Below are 22,497 nucleotides of genomic sequence, written 5' to 3'. Positions count from 1 at the left end.
CTAAAGAAGTGTCGGAGCCCCCAGTCAAGCCATTGGAAATTTTCCCAAGCGTCAATATGCCCCAAATTCAGATTAGGGAAAACATCTCATTTATGCGCACTTAAAAAATCTTGTTCCCTCAAGATTGTTCCCCTACTGGAGATTCAACAAATTCTGTTGACTCTGGAAAGTAGCAAAGACGGATTTAAGTGAATCCGGTGCTTGAAGTGGGACCCGGGGCAGCTTGCCAAGATCATGTTATTCTTTTGCTTGGAATCCTACACCCCACGCCGCCCCCCACCACTGCCCGGAAGCTCCCTCCTTCCTTCTCTTCCTCTCTCCTTTCTTCCCATCCAGCTGCCCGGAGCCCCAACCAGCTGTGCCGAGGCGGGAGAAGGAGACCCCCGGGAGGCCGCACGTGGGTGGAAGGGAGAGGCCTCTGGGCTCACGGACTCGGCCATCCTGGGTGAAGCCTGAGGAGACCGCAGGGTGGCCGGTTCTGTGACTGACCGCCCACCCTGACTGTGCGTCTTGGTGTTGGGTTTGGTCTCAGTGATGCTGTCCTGCAGCTGGTGGCTCAGCTGTACTGCTCCTCCCCCGGGAAATCCCAGCTCTCTGCTCCCTGCCCTTCTCCCCTCATCATGGCCTCTCCTAGCGTCCCTTGAGAGAGGGGAGAACTCTTGGTTAGGGGATCAGCCTTCTGCTCTAGGCTGTGGACTCTTGGCATGAGGGAAGGTTCACTTTCTTCTTCACATCTTGACTCATGGTGCCAGAGCCGGCACTGCCCTGGCTGGAGACATGAGGGAATGAATGAGCAGCGGTCAAAGGAGACGGTGTGCGTGGAAGTGCTTTGTAAACAGTGCTGTGTGACGCACATGCGCATCGGTGATTATTGTCTCTACACCTGCCGGGCCGGGGCCTTACCCGGGACAGAGCAGGAACTCGGCCGCACCTTTGGAAACAGAGGCTGGAAGGCAGAAGGGAGCCCGCGGTGGCAGCCTGGGCCCCCAGGAAGCACAGGCTGAGGTGGCATTCGTGAGAGGTGTTCACTAGGGAGGGCCCCTGCAACCAGACCCTGGGGAAGGTGGGGCAGGAAGTGGGACCAGCTAAGAGGGACGGTGGACTGTGATGGTGGTGGCCCCGTGACAGCCTTGGCCGTCCTCTGGGAGCCCCGAGCTAGGATGGCCCTTTGGCATTGTCCTGACTGGGGCCAGGATGGCCTGACTTTTATCCCCTGCACTGATCAGACGTTGGGTGTGGATCACTGAGGAAGGGACGTGAGCTTGGGCCAGGCGGACCTTCCCCTAGAGGTGTGTGCTGGGCAGGGCTGGGGGTGCCCAGCAGCCCACCAGAGTCCACCACAACAGCTTCTCACAGGACCCGGGAGCACACACGGAGCTGAAGAAGCTGGGCTTGGGGAATCCTCCACACCCAGGGGAGGCAGCCTGTGGAAAAACACAGCCCTGTGTATACATGGGACGTGGTGTGGTCTTTGCTACCACAGTGGCTCTGTACTCGGCCAGGTGCCAAGACCCTCCAACGTCCAAGGCAGGGCCTCTGCAGTGCTGGTACATTCTATCTCTTGCTCTGGGTGTGGGGTCACATGGAGCTGTGCACATACGACATTGTTGACTTTCCTATGTGCATCATGCAACCGACATCGCAGTGATGCTCCTCAAGTTATTTAAACAGTCTATCGTGCTCAACCTTCCACTCTGCCTCCTGTTTCTCCTTTTAAAAGAGAAAAACATCATTGGGGTTTTACGATGCACAATCCTGCCAACCCCTAGATAGAAACAAACACTTTAAACTATGAACTAAGCCAGGACATCAAACTAATCTTTGGATCAAACCTGAATTTCACTTTGTCTTTGGACACCTCTCCATTCTCTACTCAAACCCTTTAATCGCCTCCCATTTCCCTCAAAAGAAACTTTAAAAACTTTTTTTTTGAAGAGGGGTGGGATTGCAACTATTTTTATTTTTTTTCCTCCTAAACTTTGATTGTAACTCTACTCTGTGCCAGCCACTGCTCTGTCTTTGGGCTTGGAGAGAGTAGAGAATGAGGCCTGACCCCATGAGGGGCACACGGTCTGATGGGAATGTTCCCCCACATGAGCCAGCCAAGTGGTGGCCCAGCTGGGTGCATGGAGCTAGAGCTGGGGGCAGGGGGACAAGGCTCCGCATAGACTTTCTGGAATAAGTCCTCTCTTGCCAGTTTGGAGAGATTGCGATCTAAATGGTCTGGCTTGTCTCCTGGAAACCTCATCTTGCTATGTTTGTTCTCCAAACTCCAGGTCACCCTGGCCTCCCACGGTGATGGCTCCTACGTAGGCTTTGCGCGTCTGTACTCTTGCCTCTGTATGCCCGCCCTTTCTTATCTTTCTGTGCAAAAAGGTGGCTTGCTCTCAGATCGCCGTGCTTGCTGTTGGAGGGTCAGTGGCTTCCCTTGCACTCAGCCTCCTCTCACAAAACCCTGTCTGCAGTGTCCCCAGGCTCCCTGGTGACCGCTCCATTAAATTCATACGGAGTCAGCTACTGCTCTCTGCCTCTTTTTTTTTTTATAACTGCAGAATTGTACCTCTCACCTTGCAGAGCATTCCTTCCGCATCTCACTCCTCTTAAACTTCTACTTAAGATTAGCCCACAGGGGACTTCTCTGGTGGGCCAGTGGCTAAGACTCCATGTTCCCAATGCAGAGGGCCCAGGTTCAATCCTGGTCAGGGAACTAGATCCCATATGCTGCAAGTGAAGATCACGTGTACTGCAACTAAGACCCAGAGCAGTAAAAAAAAAAAAAATAATAATAAATAAATATTAAAAATAGATTAGTCCACAATACCAAGGTGGGAAGAGGAGCCTGGGGACCTCAGGGCCTGGGGGGCACCCTCAGACTGAGCCCGACAAGCAGAGACCCACCAACCTCTTCCTTCAGGATTATACTCAGTCACTCAGTCAAGTCTGTTTGCAACTCTATGGACTGTAGACCGCCAGGCTCCTCTGTCCATGGAATTATCCTGGCAAGAATACTGGAGTGGGTAGCTTTTCCCTCCAGGAGATCATTCCAACCCAGAGATCGAACCCAAGCCTCCTTCGCCTCCTGCGTTGGCAGGCAGATTCTTTGCCAGCCACTGATGAAGGAATGATGCTAAAGTTGAAACTCCAATACTTTGGCGACCTCATGCAAAGAGTTGACTCATTGGAAAAGACTCTGATGCTGGGAGGGATTGGAGGCAGGAGGAGAAGGGGATGACAGAGGATGAGATGGCTGGATGGAATCACTGACTCGATGGATGTGAGTCTGAGTGAACTCTGGGAGTTGGTGATGGACAGAGAGGCCTGGTGTGCTGTGATTCATGGAGTCGCAAAGAGTCAGACATGACTGAGCGACTGAACTGAACTAAACTGATGCTTTTTCTCAGGACAGTTTTAAGAATCAGATCTTTTGGTTGGGTTCAGACCACAGGCAACCTCCAGACTTCAGGACACACACACTCGGCAAGCTGCTTTAAGGCTGCTTAAAGCTGCTTTGTTGTCTGGTCTTTGCCAGCTCCTGACTTGCCCCCGGCACTGCCCCCAGCTCCAGGGGAGGGAGCATCCTGCCAGTAGTCTCTGGGGGCATCAGGCATTGTCCCATATCCTTTTCTTATGATCTGGGAAGTTCTTGGAGTCACACTGGGCCACGGGGCATCTTGTGAGATGAGGGGATTTAGCAGCCAGAGTGCGTATTGTTTCCATAAACCCTGGGATTAATTGGCTCTTCTTGAGCCTGCCACAGTTCGTGGCTGGGAGAGGAGATGCAGGACTTCGGTGTCTGTCCACCTGAGAATAAAAAGTCACTGCAGATAATTCTGAAAGCTGAGACTTGAGGATTGATGACACCAAGAGGGAAAATAATCATTGCTTTAGAAAGCCTTCCAGCCTGTCCACACAGGTTCCCCTCAGCCAATTTTCAAGTGTGTATCCACTCTGAGGCGAGGATGAGACATTTGGTGTTAATGTGTCTCTGCACCCCATCTCCAGAGCCAAAGCAAAGAGGGGACTGATTATTTGTAAATTCAAACTGTGTGGACTGCCATTCAAAGTAATTGACCTCCAATCTTCTCTTTAGCGTGTCATTAAATCTCTGGGTACATATTTGGTGATGTAACATTCATCGTGAGTCTGTGAAGAGCTGAAATGTACTTAAAGTGCTTTTCTCACACCTACAGAGTCACTTCAAACCTACGTATCAGCTCTCCTCAGAGCCTCACACCTTGAGGTTTCAGAGCCTGTGGAGGAACTCAAACAAGCCTTCTCTCTCGTTTTGAAATTGGCCAATCATAGAGGCAATTTCAAGTCACTGTCATGTTAAAGACATTACCAAAACAGAATAAGCTAACTCAGAAAGACAATTCCTCCCAACATCTCTGGTTATGCTGCATATAATGATGGCAAATGCGATGCCAAAAATCACCAACATATATCATAAGCACCAAAAAGCACCCAAAAAGGCGTCCAACACCACTAATCATCCAGGGCAGCACAAATCAAAACCACCACGTCACCTCGTATCCATCACGATGACTACTACCAAAAAAAATGAAAATGTGTTGGTGAGGATGTGGAGAAAGAGAAAGGCTCGTGCACTGTTAAGGGGAATGCAAAATGGTGCAGCTGCTTTGGAAAATAGTGTGGGGATTCCTCAAAGTGTTAAAAACAGAATAACCTTATGATCCAGCAATCTAATTTCTGGGTATGCATCCTGAAGAACTGAAGACAGTGTCTTGAAGAGACATTTGTACACTGAAGTTCATAGCAGTCCGATTCACAATAGTCAAAAGGTAGAGGCAACCGAAGTGTCCCTCAATGGATGAATGAACAAAGAAAATATGAAATATGTATATATATGTATATATTGTATATACAATGGAATATTAATCAGCCTTAAAAAGGATGGAAATCTTACCACATGCTACATCATTGCTTTTGTTGTTTAGTCACTAAGTCGTGTCCGACTCTTTGAGACCCCATGGACTGCCACATGCCAGGCTTCCCTGTCCTCTACTATCTCCCAGTATTTGCTCAAACTCATGTCCATTGAGTTGATGATGCCATCTGTCACCCCCTTCTCCTGTCCTCAATCTTTTTTAGCATCAGGGTCTTTTCCAACTAGTCATCTCCTTGCATCAGGTGGCCAAAATATTGGAGCTTCAGCTTCAGCATCACTCCATCCAGTGAATATTCAGGGTTGATTTCCTTTAAGACTGACAGCCTTGATGCTGTGTATTGCACACTACACCATGCATGAACCTTAAGGCCATGACACTAAGTGAAATAAGCCAGTCCCCTCTAGGGACTCCTATGAGGTCCCTAGAGGAGCCGGAATCCCAGAGACAGAAAGCAGAAGTGCTGTTGTCAGAGACTGGGAAGATGAGGAGTTGTTGGTTAACGGGGACAGAGTTTCAGTTTTGCAAGATGAAAGCTGTATAGACTGGTTGCACAACAGTGCGGATGCACTTAGCAATACTCAGCTGTACACTTAAAATGGTTAAGACAGTGTGTGTTGCATCCTGTATATTTCACCATAATTTTTAAAAGTTACATGTGGTTGCCTCCTCACAGTAACTGACTGCCCAGTAGTGCCCTGCGGGAGTGTGTCACCCAGGTGTGCTGAGTCCTTGGCTGTATCTTGCCCCCCATGTCCACCATGGTCCCTGGACAGGGTCTGGCAAATAGAAGCTCAGCACGGTTTTACTGAATGTCTGAGGAAAAGAAGTCGAGAAGGAGAGAGGAAGGGAAAAAGGAATGAATAGAAAATCCACAAAAGATAAATTACAAATGGACAGTAACCAAATGAGAAAATTTTCAGCTTCACTAGTAATCAAAGAAGAGCCCATTAAAGCAACAATGAGTTTCCATTTCCACTATAAAATGAGCAAAGATTTTTATTATTATAATTTAAATACCTAAAGCTGGCAAGGATTTGTTGAGATGGATAACTTCAGACAGAATTGGTACATTTCTGTAAGAGACACACTGGTATATATGAACAGCTCTAATAAAAATTCATATCTTTTGACCCAATAATCCACCAGCTAAGAACACATCCTCAGGAATCAATAAGATACTTAGACAAAGATTTAGGGGAAAAGATGCTTATTACAGAGTCATTTATAACAGTTCAAAGACCAGAGCTAAACATCTGGCAAATGGAAAAATGCTTAGGTAAGAGATGAAAAATTATGTAGCTACTAAAAATCATATCCTAGAAAAATAATAATGTAAGAAATTTTTACAGTTATATGTACATATAGATTATGCATGTAATAAGATTAGTTTTATATTAAAAAATTGAAAACAGAGAGGAAATAGAGACGTAGACACAGAGAAGAGATTCACGGACACAGTGGAGATGGAGAAGGAGGGACAAATTGAAGCAGTAACACTGAAACGCATACACTGCCACCCGTAAAACAGGCCACCAGTGGGAATTCGCTGGATGACACAGGGAGCTCAAACCTGGTGGTCTCTGACAACCTAGAGGCATGGGAACTGACAGGGGGTTTCAAGAGGCAGGGGACATATATCCATGGCTGATTCATGCTGATGTATGACAGAAACCAACACAATATTGAAAAGCAATTATCTTCCAATTAAAAATTTTGAAAATGTAATGTTTAATTTCTGGATGAGATGAGTGATTGATTTTCCTATACCTTTCTCTAGCTCCTGAAAGTGAAAGTCGCTCAGTCATGTCCAACTCTTTGTGACCTCATGAACTATACAGTCTATGGAATTCTCTGGGTCAGAATACCGGAGTGGGTAGCCTTTCCCTTCACCAGGGGATCTTCCCAACCCAGGTTTCCTGCATTGCAGGTGGATTCTTTACCAGCTGAGCCACCAGGGAAGCCCAAGAATACTGGAGTAGGTAGCCTATCCCTTCTCCAGGGGATCTTCCTGACCCAGGAATCTGGGGTCTCCAACATTACAGGTGGGTTCTTACCAACTGAGCTATCAGAGAAGTGCTCATATTCTAAAATAAGCATTTGATATTTTTATAATTAAAAAATATAATTTAAAAATGATTTTATAATTAAAATATGATTGAATATAATTAAAAATAAGCATTTGATTTTTTTTTTGATTTTTTTTTGATATTTTTATAATTAAAAAATATAATTAAAAAATAATATTATGTCACCATCTGAGCATCTGAAAGGGCTCAGTGAAGGCAAAAGCGGCAAGGCTGTTCCCTGTCCTCAAGCTGTGGTGATGCGGTTGGAGAGCTCTGCCATGGTGCTAGGAGTCTTGGTGTGAGGGTGACAGACAGGATGCGGGAAGGCTCTGCAGAGGGGTCGTGCTTGGGTAGCGGCGAAGGATTGGAACCTTTGTCTCTATTTCCACTGGACTTGGTGGTGCTTCCTCTGCCTCTCCTTCCCTAAGATCACTCGTCTTGGGCACACTGCCCCTATGCTGGGTTGACTGTGCTTTAGGGTTTATTCTCTCTGTAATCTACGTAGGCTCAACTCAACCAACACAGGATATTCTCCAAGGTTTATCTCCTTAATACCCTTGCTGCAGCAGGCTTTCAAGTCAGTGCTTATTTAAGGCATCACTTGGCTTGCATTTGCACTGGCAAGGATCACATTGCCCAGAGATCGGGGCTAGACTGTGGCAAGACCCACACTCTTTGAAGGGCTGTTCCAACACAAGTCTGGAATCCCAGGCCGCAGAGCTAGGAGGTGGATGCCTTGACTCAAAAGTGGGGAAATGAGACCTGTAGAGGGGCAGTGGCTTGTCCCAGACAGGATACCATCTCAATGTCAGAGCTGGGACTGGGTCCTAGCTCTCCTGGCACCTGGGCAGTGTGCCTGTCCACTGCTCCCTGCTGCTGGAGGACTGGCATTACCCTCTCTTCCCACCAGAACACTGGACTCACTGCAGTGGTGCAAAAGGAGACCAGGGCGGGCTGCTGGGATGTGGGGGTGGATGGAGGCTACTTTTAGTATGAGAATATGAGAGTGACGAAAATTATCTTTGTGTGCACATCAGGAGACCATCTGGATATCTTTTGAAATTTATAATTGAAAGAAATTTCAATCTAAATGCAATATAACCATCTTCTATTTTGGTTTGTATAGTTTCTTTCTTGTTTATTAAAGAACTACATGTTCTGGAAGTTTTAGCCAATGTGATAAATAAAAAATGTGAATTATGACTAGTAGACGTAAGACTAACTAAATTAGTTTTAGATATTGTGTTTGCTTGCTTATAAAGTCCAGGGGCACTACCTAGAGAACTATTGCTGAGAAGAGAACAGTTCAGTTCAGTTCAGTTGCTCAGTTGTGTCCAACTCTTTGAGACCCCATGGATTGCAGCACACCAGGCTTCCCTGTCCTTCACCAACTCCTAGGGCTTCCTCAAACTCATGTCCATCGAGTTGGTGATGTCATCCAACCATCTCATCTCTCATCCCCTTCTCCCACCTTCAATCTTTCCCAGCATCAGGACCATTTCAAATGAGTCAGTGTGGCCATCAGGTGGCCAAAGTATTGGAGTTTCAGCTTCAGGATCAGTCCTTCCAATGAATATTCAGGTCTGATTTCCTTTAGGATTGACTGGTTGGATCTCCTTGCAGTCCAAGGGACTCTCAGAAGTCTTCTCTAACACCACAGTTTAAAAGCATCAGTTCTTTGGTGCTCAACTTTCTTTATAGTCCAACTCTCACATCCATACATGACTACTAGAAAAACCATAGCTTTGACTAGATGGACCTTTGTTGGCAAAGTAATGTCTCTGCTTTTTAACATGCTATCTAGGTTGGTCATAGCTTTTCTTCCAAGGAGCAAGTGTCTTTTAGTTTCATGGCTGCAGTCACCATCTGTAGTGATTTTGGAGCCCAAGAAAATAAAGTCTCTCACTGCTTCCATTGTTTCCCCATCCATTTGCCATGAAGTGATTGGACTGGATGCCTTGATCTTAGTATTCTGAATGTTGAGTTTTAAGCTGAGAAGAGAATGACACAGTCAAATGAGCCAAGGCAGATCCTCAACTGGCTGCAGACTCATAAAAAGGCTGGATAGGATACAACTCTATAAGCATAAAACTATATACACACATATGTCTATTAGTTAAGCTGAATAGATATAAGGGCTGATAGGAATAAGTGGAAATTATCATATGCTCTAAACGAAGCTAGAGGGATAGCACATGAGTGGAAGCAGGAGCCTGACGTTCTGATGGTGCTGGGGACACAAAGGTGGAGGAGAGACAGGGACGCTGCCCTCACCAGGCTTGCATGCTACAGCAGGAAATGACATTCATGGAAGAATCACATACCATGAAACATCACCATCATGAAACTGGTAAGAGGGAAGGTACCTGGGGCTCAGTGGGTAAAGAATCCGCCTGCAATGCAGGAGATACAAGAGACACGGGTTCAATTCCTGGGTCAGGAAGATCCCACGGAGAAGGAAGTGGCAACCCATTCCAGTGTTGTTGCCTGGAGAATCCCATAGACAGAGGAGCCTGGCAGACTACAGTCTGTGGGGTCACAAAGAGTCAGCCATGACTGAGAGTGTAAGCACAGCACAACACACAGGGAGATTTCCCCACGCCAAATAAGACAGGAAAGACACAGTTGCCACATGCAGATTGAACAGAGCTAGCAAGTGAATTAAACAATAAAATGTGAAAAACAAAATCTAAAAGAACCAAAAGAACACATCAAGGAATGGTTTGGGGTAGAATCTTTTTTTTCCCCTCTCAGTATAATATTAAAGGAAAAGATTGCTAGACTTGATCATCTTAACATTTAAAGCTTCTGCACATTAGGAAACTACCACAAGCGAAAGTACAGTGTAAATTACAAAGGAATTTGTAACCTACATAAGCAAGAGTTGTCATTTTTCATATATAAAGAGCTTTATCCATAAATAAGAAAACTTGCACTTACACACAGATAGGCTTAGAACAGGATGGTTTCACACATATATGTTAAAATAAACAAATACAAAGGCCAATAAACATGAAAATGTTCGTCATCAATCCATCATAAAAGGCCCATGAATTACAGTGGTATGTCTTCATAGATTTTTCCCCATGAAATTGGCAGAGATTTAAATGCTGATGAATTAAAATGTTAGGAAGGTGGCAGGAAACAGGTGGAAATATAAATAGGTACAATTTTTCTGGAGGGCAACTTGGCAAAATCTATCCAGTGCTTTAAAAGTATGCCTACTTGCTAATTTCGCTCAAAGACTTTATCTTAAATCAGTATGTGTTTGAGCAAAGATGGTGTGAAGGATATTCACTCCAGTGTTATTTACAACAGAACAAAACTGAAAAAAATCTCACAGCCTAATGAAATGAAGGATGGCAGACTATTAGACAGTTAATGGAAAAACCTCATTATGGGGACAAAATATGTTGCAATATATGGTTACCTAAGAAAACAACAGGTTACACAACAGAAGAATTTGAGTAGGGAGACCAGAGGCATGAACCCCTCACGTATGGAAACTTGGTTGGGTAGCATTACAATCCAGTAGGGAATAGATGGATGAGTCATTGAATGGCTCTCAGGTAATTATTATCCATATGAAAAAATAAAAGGAGAGCCTAACGGCACACCACAGACCAACAAATTTCAGGTGGAAGGACAAAATGTGAAAAAAAACTTTAAAACTTCTAGAAGAAAATATAGCATAATGTCGGTGTGATCTCAGAGAAGAATTTCTTAAAAGACAAAGAGATCATACAAGCCATAAACTAAAATTTTGATAAATACTACAATGTGAAACATCAAAAAAAAAGAAAAATATGTACATGAGAGGATAGAGCCAAAAAATGGAAAGATAGCAGCAGGCTGGAAGAAAATGAATTCAATGCATATAAAGGATGTGGAATTACTGCAGAAGCTCCCAGGTGGCTCAGTAGTGAAGAATTCACCTGCCAATGGAGGATATGTGGGTTTGATTCTTGCGTAGGAACGATCCCCTGGAGAAGGAAATGGAAACCCACTCCAGTATTCTTGCCTGGAAAATCTCATGGACAGAGGAACCTGGTGGGCTACACTCTACCCGGGTCACAAAGAGCTGGACATGACTTAGCAACTACACAACAACAACAGTTACTGCAGAATATGTGAAGTACTGCTGCTCAGCTTGTTACCAACATTCTGAGTCAGTCCCCAGCCAAGGTCCTTCTCCTCTGTATCATCTGAGCCAACAGAATGAGAGTGAATTTGCTTCAAATACAAATGAAAGCCTCATTCTTTGATCACAGGATGGAGAGAAGCGAGCACATATTCTTCCACACCAGCCAGTGGGCGTGGCTGCTGTGCAGGGATCTAATTGGGGGAAGGGGAGGGGGCGGGGCTATCAAGGGGGCGGGGCAAATGCACTGCTCATGCTCCAGATCCAGTGCCAGGCTCAGCCTCTGTGCACACGGCCCGCTGCTGCCATCTTGAATCTTGAGTGCTGTTTTCTGGTTCAGCCCGGAGGCTGAGGTGTCAGCGTGGCCATTTTGCACCAGGAACTGTGGTCTGACCTGCTGAGTGAGGCTTCTGCCTATGACCCCCTGTGAACAAGTAACAGCAGACTGAGCACAAAGGAAAAAGACAAAGGTTAGATGATTTATTATCCACATTCTGTTTTTACTTCCCGGAAATTGTTAATGGGGCTTTGCTGGTGATGAAGGTTGACAGTGCACAGGAATCACTGGATTTTTGGAAAAGGTGGCTTGTTTGAGCAGGTGCAGGTGGGGCTGGAGAGCCTGCATTTTTTACAAGGTTCCAGGTGAAGCTTATGCTGCTGGTCCGTAGACCACCTTTTGAGTAGCAAGGCTATTAAGGACTCCTACAGAGTCCCTTGGACTGCAAGAAGATCCAACCAGTCCATTGTGAAGGAGATCAGCCCTGGGATTTCTTTGGAAGGAATGATGCTAAAGCTGAAACTCCTGTACTTTGGCCACCTCATGCGAAGAGTTGACTCATTGGAAAAGACTCTGATGCTGGGAGGGATTGGGGGCAGGAGGAGAAGGGGATGACAGAGAATGAGATGGCTGGATGGCATCACTGACTCAATGGACGTGAGTCTGAGTGAACTCTGGGTGTTGGTGATGGACAGGGAGGCCTGGCGTGCTGTGATTCATGGGGTCGCAAAGAGTCGGACAGGACTGAGCGACTGAACTGAACTGAATTGAACAGATAAATAAGAAAGGAGAAATAAGCCCACCCTAAGTCTGGTAGAGGGTCTGAACAGCCGATGCTCAGAAGACAAACCCTAGGAGCATTAAGCTTCTCAGTTGGAATGGGCTTGTGCTGTCACTCCAAGGCCCCATGACAGAGGTTTGTTTCTTGCTCTTGTAAGGAGGCGCGTGTTCTCCGTTGGTGGGGGCAGGATGGGGCGCTCTCCTCACAGCAGCCTGGAGCCCAGCTGCTGGAAGCCCTGCCATTTTCACAGTGGAACTGGCAAAGCTGCTTTGGGAACTGGGTAGCTGGAAGAAGAAAAGAGGTTTTTATGGGTTGGTCTTGGAAATGGTGAGGACTCTTGTTCATTTGCTTGGTCGTGTCCATCTCTTTTGTGACCTCATGGACTGTAGCCCGCCAGGCTCCTCTGTCCATGGGATTTCCCAGGCAAGAATACTGGAGAGGGTTGCCGTTTCTTCCTCCAGGGGATCTTCCTGACCCAGGGATGGAACCCGTGTCTCCTGCTTGACAGGCAGATTCTCTACCACTGAGCCACCTGGTGAGGACGCTACTGCTCACCTTTTACTGGTTAAAACACTGAGGTTGCAACCAACTGCATGGGAGGCTGGGAAGTGTAATCCAACTGGACCCAGGAAAAAGAGGAACTGCATTTGGTGACCAGCTAGCAGTCTGCCACACATCTGAAGAGATGCTCAGTGCCCTAGTAACCAGGGAAAAGCAATTAAAGCTGCATCATTGTACAGCACTGTTAGAGTAAGATATCAGGACTGGAGGAGGTGCCTTTCACACCGAATATGCTCTTCCCCATCTCTTCATTCCACACACGTATTACCTCCAACATACCATCAGTTTACTTGATAATGTTCGTTACTTACAGTGTGTCTTCTGTTAACTCCAGCAGGACAAAGATATTTGTCTATTACATTAACTGCTGTATTCTTAGTGTCCACACACTGCCTGAATGGAGGTGCTTCAGGTGACATTCTTCCAGTCACCCCAGCACAGAGCCCAGACTCCTGACACGTGAGAGCAGGGGCTCCTCAGCTGTTTGGACACGTCCGCCCTGTGGCTCTTCCCAGCTAAGGCCCCAGGATAAGCATGCCTGCTATGTCAGCCCAGACTTCCAGTCCAAAGCATCCAAGAGGATAACCAAGGACTGTTGTTTTCAGCCTCCAAAGTTGCTTTAGTTTTTACAGTTGGTTATTCAGGTATAGCTTACATTATTACAAAAAGCTGTGGAAAATTCTTAAAGAGGTGGGAATACCAGACCACCTTACCTGCCTTCTGAGAAACCTATATGCAGATCAAGAAGCAACACTTAGAACCAGACATGGAACAATGGATTGGTTCAAATTTGGTAAAGGAGTATGTCAAGGCTGTACATTGTCACCCTGCTTCCTTAACTTATATGTGGAATACACCATGAGAAATGCCGGGCTGGATGAATCACCAGCTAGAATCAAGATTGCTGGGAGAAATATCAACAATCTCAGATATGCAGATGATATCACTCTATTGGCAGAAAGCAAAGAGGAACTAAAGAGCGTCTTGATGAAAGTGAAAGAGGAGAGTAAAAAGACTGGCTGGAAACTCAACATTTAAAAAACAGATCATGGCATCCAGTCCCATCACTTCATGGCAAATAGATGGGGGAAAAAATGGAAACAGTGGCAGATTTTATTTTCTTGAACTCCAAAATCACTATGAATAGTGACTGCACCCATGAAATTAAAAGACACTTGCTCCTTGGAAGAAGAGCTATGACAAACATAGACAGTGTATTAAAAGAAGAGACATCATTTTGCTGGCAAAGGTCCGTATAGTCAAAACTGTGGTCTTTCCAGGAGTCACGTATGGATGTGAGAGCTGGACCAATAAAGAAGGCTGAGCACTGAAGAACGATGCTTTCGAACTGTGGTGCTGGAGAAGACTCTTGGGAGTCCCTTGGACTGCAAGGAGATCAAGCTAGTCAATCCTAAAGGAAATCAATCCTGAATGTTCATTGAGAGGACCAATGCTGAAGCTGAAGCTCCAATACTTTGGCCACCTGATGTAAAGAGCCGACTCATTGGAAAAGACCCTGATGCTGGGAAAGATTGAAGGCAGGAGGAGAAGGGGACAACAGAGGATGAGATTGTTGGACGGCATCACTGACTCAATGGACATGCGTTTGAGCTAACTCTAGGAGATAGTAGAAGATAGGGAAGCCTGGCTTGCTGCAGCCCGTGGGGTCACAAAGAATCGGACACGACTTAGTGACTGAATGACAACAACTTTCATTAAGTAAAATTCACTCCTTTTAAGTGTACACTTTGGTGATATATACTTATAGCCATGAAAACGTATAGTCATGAAACCATCATCACAACCGAGAAATACAGCATTTCAATTGTCCCTCAAAGTCACCTCCTAGGCCACCAAACTCCGGCTACACTGTCACACAGCAGGCGTGGCAGGCAGCACATTCTCCTGGCTGTACTGTGTACTCATTGGATGACTGTTTTTCCTACTCTGGGAATCTCCTTTCTTGGGAGCTCTGGCTAAGGTCTGTTTTCCCATTAGACAAGAAGCTCTGTGTGACTTGTTCCTAGCGTAGTTCCTAGCATGTAGTTGGTGCTCATTAAATCACTGTTTAATAAATGGAATGTGACGGAGCATGATGGTCTGGAGACTCTGGCTTCAGACATGTGTGAGAAAGTCACATGGCTTCTCAGCCTCATTCCGTTTGAATATCAGGTAGTCATACTACACTTCGGAAGGTGAAAGGCATATATATACCTGGTCTGGATTAACGCCCTCAGTCATGTCTTAATTTCTTATAAATATTTATCAAGCCCCTACTGTGTGCTAGGCCCTGTCCTAGGTGTTGAGGATGTGAAGGGGAGCATATGTAGATACAGCCTGTATGCCCATGGGGTTTACCATCTCCGGGGGAGGGGGCAAGATGGTAAATGTGATGATCACACACATATGTGCCCTGGTAAATCATGGCACGTGTCCTAGAACCCACCCCCCTCCTCATCCCATCAATGGTCCTACAGTGTGCTCTGGGGCATGAATTGCCATCTTCTCTTAGAATCATTGCTCAGAAGGGGAATTGCTCTTCTATCATGGTTATTTGCTATCAGGGTTAGAGATGTTCTGAGAATCATTCTGTTTATAGTAATAGTGGATTCTTCTGAAATAAATGCGCAGAAGGCAGAAATGGGCAAAACCACCAGGCGGTCGGTTCTCTCTAATAATCTCTGGCTTTAAAACAACAAAATAGACCTTTTAGATAAACTGAGCAGCCTCACAAAGGTTGTCCTGAGAATTCAACCTGGGGACACTTGCCTGAGAATACCAGAAATTTCCACTACTTCCCCCTTACCCTTCAAGGACTTTATGGTTGGGAAAGAAGCTTACTGGATTATAAATATTTCCCATTATGGAACTTTCTGGTAAGCTCCTCAAGTAATTTTAGGTCTCAGCTAGTTTTGTTCTCCCTGCTGCCCAATACAATATCTTCCAGGGCTGCCGTACTGAAGCGATCTAGAGAAAAGAGAAATTAAGATAATTTCCTCACGTCCTGTAAGCATTTACTTGTAAATGCAGGCTGTCCTGCTGTTAGATAAATCAGATATGTAAGAAAACCACGAGAATCAAAGTTCACATCCAGTTGGGCGCTTTAGATGTACGTTGCGAAGGTTGCTACAAAATGTGATAATATCCTTCCAAGGATATGACTAATGAGACTACGGATAGCACATTGGAGACAGCTCAAATGTGTAATTATTGTGAGAATTTCACAGACACATAAATATAATGATCTTCAGCTAAGTAAATTGCTAGCTACCAATGAAATAAATAGGGTCCCTTCAGAATTTGAAATAATTTGGAGTGGTGGGTGGTGGGAAATGATTCACCTTAGCTGCTGTCTCTGGAACAGTAATACAGAAATATATCTGCCAACTCTGGTGCATTTGCATTGTTCTTCATATCCCGTGGAGTTTGTCAGAAGAGCTCTGGGCCCCGCTGCCTTCCGCCCCCTTATTCTGATAGGCCTCTGCGCAGCATGGCTCGGTGCTGGGTAGGAGCAGCTAATATTGTTTACCTCGGTCGGCATCCCAGCCATAATATTTTTCCAAGAAACACTGATGTGTTTAAAGGTCAGGTTGATACTGATTTGACGGAATAACATAAATTCATCTTTCGAGGAGTAAAATGGTGTACATGACTTGGTTTAAAGGTTAAACTGTTTTTTGTGCACTGGGTAGGTCAGAGATAGAAGACTTTAATACCCAAAGTATAATTACCTGTTTAGATAGACACAGAGATGTGGACCAGGGTTTGGATTTTTGGAGAGATGTCGGAAAACAGGAGTCTAGTGACATCTCGTCATTCTTGAATGTATTTCATTGTAAGGGGGAAAAATTCTACAAAGGTGCTCAGTTAGAAGGAGTATCTTTTCCTACTCCTAGTTAGGTGTCTGTTGGGATTCTAGGAGTTGAGTTTTAGAGCACCAGGAGAGTCTAAGAATGTCCTCAGATACAAAGACCCCTTAGGGCCAATAAACTCCCCAATACAGAACTCATACAGTAGGCGATTCATTGGTAGATGAATGAACTGGTGGCGGTTTAGTCACTAAGTTGTGTCCGAATCTTATGACCTCCTCTGTCCATGGGATTTCCAGGCAAGAACCCTGGAGTAGGTTGTCATTTCCTTCTCCAGGGCGTCTTCCTGACTCAGTTTTTGAACCTGGGTCTCCTGTATAGGCGGTCTCCTGCCTTGCAGGTGGATTTTTTACTGACTGAGCCACCAGTGAAGCCAGATAAATGAATTAAAGCCATCTTTTCATTTTTTAACCCACACAATGTGTGTGTGTGTGTGTGTGTGTGTGTGTGCGCTCAGTCACTTCAGTCATGTTTGACTCTTTGTGACCCCATGGACTATCCATGGGATTCTGTAGGCAAGAATACTGGAGTGGGTTACCATGCCCTCCTACAGAGGATCTTCTCGACCCAGGGATTGATCCCCTATCTCTTATGGCTTCTGCATTGGCAGGAGGGTTCTTTACCACCAGAGCAACTTGGAAAGCCCGGGGAGTGGTGGTGCTTTTATTCAAATTATTTTACTGCCTTACCCCAGGCAGCACTCACATGTGAGAAGTTATCCCAACCTCTTTCTGTCCCCTTTCTGCCCAAGGGAGCCCTTCATACCTTGCCTGTGTATTGGAGCACCAGGTGAGAGCACGGGCCCAGGAAACACAGATTCAGAGAGATGGAATCCTCCGTGTGCCCTTTAGCAATCACACTTCACTCGAAAGTCTCATTCGTACCACATTTGTGTGGTGTATTTTGATAGGAATTCCATGGAAAGAGCAACAGTGTTAGTTTTCTTTGAAAAGGAATGCAGTTCTGTACATCGATAACTTAGACATATAAACAGGAATATAAACTGGATGGAGAGAGTTTGGGGATACAGGTAGCTTATTCAGTTAGGTTTTCACCTGTGCCCTCTACCCACCTGAGATGCCATAGGTCTTCTCTGGTCCTCCATTGAGCATCTTGTGGGCAAAGAGTCAGCCCTCAGCATGTGTTCGATGAATGACTGAGTGGGTCACATATCAATACAGTCAGAGTAATGCAGTGCCCTGCGGGGAGCACACAGGAGGGTGCATGAATTCTAGAGAGGCTTCCAGAGGCGGGGGCTTCACAAGGGGTTTCAGGTTGACTCCTAAAGGGCAGACAGGAGGCAGCAGAGTGAGAAAGGGCAGAAAAGTGCCAGGTGGTGTCTGGGGAGTAAGGAAATCTGTCCAGAGTAGTACACAGAATGGGAAGGGATGTATTGGTAGTTGAGACTTTTTTCTTTTTTTTTTTAAGTAATTGAAAAGTGGTTCCTCTCCTGTATTTTAAAGCACAAGAATGACAATTTTTACTCCAAATTAAAAACAGGAATACTGGAGTGGGTTGCCGTTTCCTCCTCCAGGGTATCTTCCCGACCCAGGGATTGAACCCATGTCTCCTGCATTGCAGGCAGATTCTTTACCTGCTGAGCAGTCGGGGAAGTCTGATGAGAGTGAAAGCTTTGTATATCCCCAGAAATGAGATAGAAATATTGGTGAAGGATCTGTCAGGAGGTGGGCCCTGGGTTTCCCCTGGATCCCATCCCAAGAGTAAGTGTCTCTGTCTCACTGAGTCACAGCTGAACCCCCTTCTCCTCCCTGAGGCCACCGCCACCCATTTGGACAAATAAGGAAGTTGAAGCAAGGAAGACAGGCAATGACTGGCCCAGCAGGAGGGGCAGCACGTGGGCAGGTCTTTTCCTGCTGGATCTCACTAGGAATCTGTCCAGTTCCCTCTTGGGAGTGGAGTGGCCAGGACAGTCCCTGAATGCATGGCCTAGGCATCCCACAGAGCATCCAGAGTAGGGACAAAGAAGGCTCCCAGAGGCCAGTTCCTGCCCTGGGGCCCTGTCCAGAGCAAAGGCAAGAGGACTCTGAAGACCCTCAGGACGCATTTCGTCAAGGATTGCTGAGCATCTGCTGTTGCCCCAAGGATGCACAGTCAGGATTTCCCGGAAGGTGTCTGAATAGTTGCCTTTTATACATCAGCCTCCCAAAAAAATGTGTCAGGGCCACAACTCACCCTACAGATGTAGGGCTGAAGCCAGGGATTGCCCACTAACAGTGCAGGATGGGGAGGGGGATCCCTGGATTTCTGGTTGAGTCATTGACAGTGGGGAGCAGCTGGAAGCAGCGAGGACCGGCTTTTTCCAGTATTTTCTAAAGCAAGCGGGCAAGCTGGTGAGTGCCATTGTGCATAGGTAATAACTCAGCCGGAAACAAGTGTCATGATTCACATGTCATGGCTAATGTCTAGCTAATATCCCCCAGCAGGGATGAGCAATTACAAATTCCTGAATTATCTTCCCTGTCTGTACCTCAAACAAACAAGCAATCATCTGTTTCCTTAGCTAACCTCCCCTGGGGTGAGATGGCTGAAAGGTTGAGAGAGACTGGGCCTCTGAGGTGGAGGCCTGGCGTTGCCACTTCCTGGCTGTGCGTCCTGGGCAAGTTCCTGCGAGGTCCCTGTGTAGTAATTATTCTCATATCTGTAATAATATACTTGTCCCATAGGGTTACTGTGAAGATTAAAGATGATTATTTGCTAAAAGCTCCTTGCACATATAAGCACATAATAAACATCAGCTGTTATTTTTAACTGAAAATTAAATTTAAAAAATTAGGATATGGATATTAATAGATAAAAGTATGCTTAGATTTCACAAATATGTTTAATTTTTCCGAGTTTTATGTTTTAACAAGAGAGCCAAATTGAATCAACAGTTACACATGCCAACTCCTCTGGCCAAGCAAGAAAGCTAAAACAAAATTGCTTTTGCATTTGGCAGATATATTGTGTTCTTCAGCATTTGTTCTCAGGGGCTCAGGTCATCAGCTAGGCTTTTGTTATTTGCACATTTCAAGAAAGACCCAGATAGAAATGGCCAGGGTTGGGGGATATTCAGCATCTCACATTTATAAAATCAAGCCTTTGTATTTTTTCATAGACAATGCTTCATGTAATCCTTCCTTGAAATGCTAATGAGATTCCAGGAGGTTTCCAGGTTTTTTCCATGGGGTTGTATTTAGAAACAGACTGGTTTGTGTTTAAAGATGGAAGTGTGTGTCTTGTCCTCTTGAGCTCTTCAAATCAAAGGCCATCGCCGTGAGGACTGTGACTGGGATCCTGGGGTGTCCCTGGGCAGCCTGGGTTCAAGTTCTTGATTATTTGTGATTTTTGGTTTTCACAGAGATTGAAAGTGGTGGTTTAGCAGTGAGTGCTTCCTTTTCTTTGATTATAAGTAATTCAAATAGGAATTCGACTCACCCGCAGCGGCCTTAGTAAAAGGACGTCTGTTGGACTGCAGCATGGAAGGCTGAGGAACCTGGGTCTCCAGGCTGAGCGGTTCTCACCAGAGTGGGGACAGTGATGGGACAGTCATGTGGCTTTTCCCAGGACACCCCTCCATCTCTTTTTGCATCTGCTCAGATCTCTCTCTTCCCTCCCCTGGGTTCCCAGTCTCCATTCCATCACCAGCCACACATGACCCATCACAACTTCCCCAGCCCCCTCTACACAAACTCACAATTCATCTCCACAGCCAACCGCCCCATCTCTTAGTTTTCTCATGCTGACTTTTTGAGAAAGGAATTGCATTGGCTCAGCTCACCTTATCAAATGAGGGCTACAGATCCTGAGTTACTGACCAGCCTGTAGAGGGGCTCCCCTGAGATCAGTGGCCTGCCTGGGTTTGGGGGAGAGGCGGACTGGGGGAAGAGAGGAGAATGCATTTCCCTGCATAAACCTTTGGGTGGGCGGGCAGCATGAAACCACCCAGAAGATGCCCAAAGAGCAGTCCTGCGTCTAGATCCTTCCTGCCTCTTTCCCACGTGCCGAGAAGGTTGTTCATGCTTAAGAAAGCCTCTGGAGCCTTCTCTCTACTTGGACCAGCTCCATCAGTGCCTTCTCTGTACAGGCTTTTCTGATTGTTTGCTTTGTTAGTGTTGCCCTGGTCAGATGGAGTGAAGGCCTTGGGCAGGGGGATGAGACTTGGCCTGTGCGTCTGAAGAGAAGTTCCCTTCTCTGCTCCTTTCCTTCCTCATCCAGTGCCCTCATCTCTCTGAGCCCAGGTTTTCTCATCTACTACAGGATGTATTGAAAGCTTCTGTCTTCCTGGGATATTGGTGAAGATTAGGTGAGATACAGGCTTTGAAATCGGTGGAGAGCTTTTCAAGTGTGAGATTATTGTGAACAACACAGGGGAAAGTGGGAGGGAGCCTCTTCGTTTTGAAGGATCCCTTCTCCTTCCCCCCATGTCCCCAAGCTGGAGTTCAGCAGTGAGGGTCTCACTTTTCGGGGTATGAGGAAGGCTGTGGCTACGGCTGGACCAGGCTGTCTTATCTACCAGTTTGAAGATGGCTGCAGTTTCCTCTGCAAAAGGGCCCATTGGCTGACACTCGGTAGCAGACAATGTCCCCCATGTCCTCCCAGCTCCTCTCTTTGGGAACACAGGCTTGAGCTTGTCCCCTCACTGCCTTCTCATCATGTGAGAGGGGTGCTGGTAGCAGGCAGGCAGAGATCCCTTCCAGAAGCTTCTGCATCAGAGGACATCGCCCCCACCCCCCATGGATGACTCATTTCTTGGGTTTTCCTGCTGACCTCTGCCCACTCCGTTTGGTCATGCTGGTGACGGCTCAGGCCTGGCAACTAGAGATTCGTTGACTCAGAAGCAGGCCTGGGGAGTGGAGACTGGAAACAGGATATCAAAGATTCCATGAGCCATCAGGGACCGTGGTCAGCATGTGCCACTGAGAACAAAAAGGGACTCGCCTCAGAGCCCCTCATCCTGTCTCAGATGGAAGGTGTGGCCAAAAGATATGGTCTCATGCTTCCTTAGAGGGTGGGAGCAACAGAGCCATCGCCCCTTCCTGCTGACAAGCAGTGCCATCTCTGGCCATCTGTGTCAACCCAGAGCTCCTTGGGCCTCCTCAAGCACCCGACTGCATGCAAGAACTGTGGAGCCTACTGGTAGCTGAGTGAGTCCTGCGGCCCCTCTGTACTTGTGGTGACAGGTGCCCAGAGCCTGAGTCCTGCACGGTCTCTATGGCCAGACTTGGAGCACACAGGGGGAGAGCCAGGGAAATGAGGAAATGGGGGCGGCTGTGTCTAGAAACGCTTGGAGGGTCAGGAAGACCGAGTGCGCTCTTGGCAAGTGTGGCTGCCTGCCCGCTTTCCTCCCGCCCCTCCTCCTAGCTTCCCCCTTTCTTCCCTTTCCTTCCATCCACAGACGTTTACCAAGACTGTCATGTGTCAGCTACTGTATCTGCTGGTGAAGATGCTATGGCTTTTCTAATCCCCTCAAGGCTTTCAAACTATTTCCGACACATAAATATTCAGTCATCATGTAGCAGTGGTTCTCAAATGCTGGTGAGCATCAGACCCACCTGGAGAACTAGTTGGAACACTGATTGCTGGGTCCCGCCCAGGGTTTCTTTTTCAGGAAGTCTGAGGCAGGGGGACTCTTGGGAATTTTCATTTCTTACATGTTCTCTGGTGCCGCTCCCATGTTGCTGGTGGTCCAGGGACCAGAGGAGGCAGTAAGCATAAGACCAGGGAAGAACTTATCACACCTGCTAGGGGTGGGTGAGGGCTTCCCAGATGGTGATAGTGGTGAAGGACCCACCTGCCAATGCAGGAGATGCGAGTTCCATCCCTGGGTTGGGAAGATCCCCTGGAAAAGGAAATGGCAACCCACTCCAGTATTCTTGCCTGGAGAATCCC

The 22,497-nt window shown here is 46.5% G+C and overlaps 1 long non-coding RNA gene across 1 annotated transcript in view; it reads left to right on the top strand.

The window, feature by feature from the left end:
* Positions 1-6,799: 6,799 nt before the first annotated feature.
* LOC139179921 (uncharacterized) overlaps positions 6,800-22,497 on the top strand; it is a 67,789-nt gene continuing 52,091 nt past the window's right edge. The window contains exon 1 of the long non-coding RNA XR_011564218.1: positions 6,800-6,952. This is a non-coding gene — a long non-coding RNA (uncharacterized lncRNA). The remainder of the gene's footprint in view (positions 6,953-22,497) is intronic.

Source organism: Bos indicus, chromosome 26 (genome assembly GCF_029378745.1).
Source record: "Bos indicus isolate NIAB-ARS_2022 breed Sahiwal x Tharparkar chromosome 26, NIAB-ARS_B.indTharparkar_mat_pri_1.0, whole genome shotgun sequence".
Taxonomy (NCBI): Eukaryota; Metazoa; Chordata; class Mammalia; order Artiodactyla; family Bovidae; genus Bos; species Bos indicus.
This window is presented reverse-complemented; position numbering and strand designations above follow the sequence as displayed.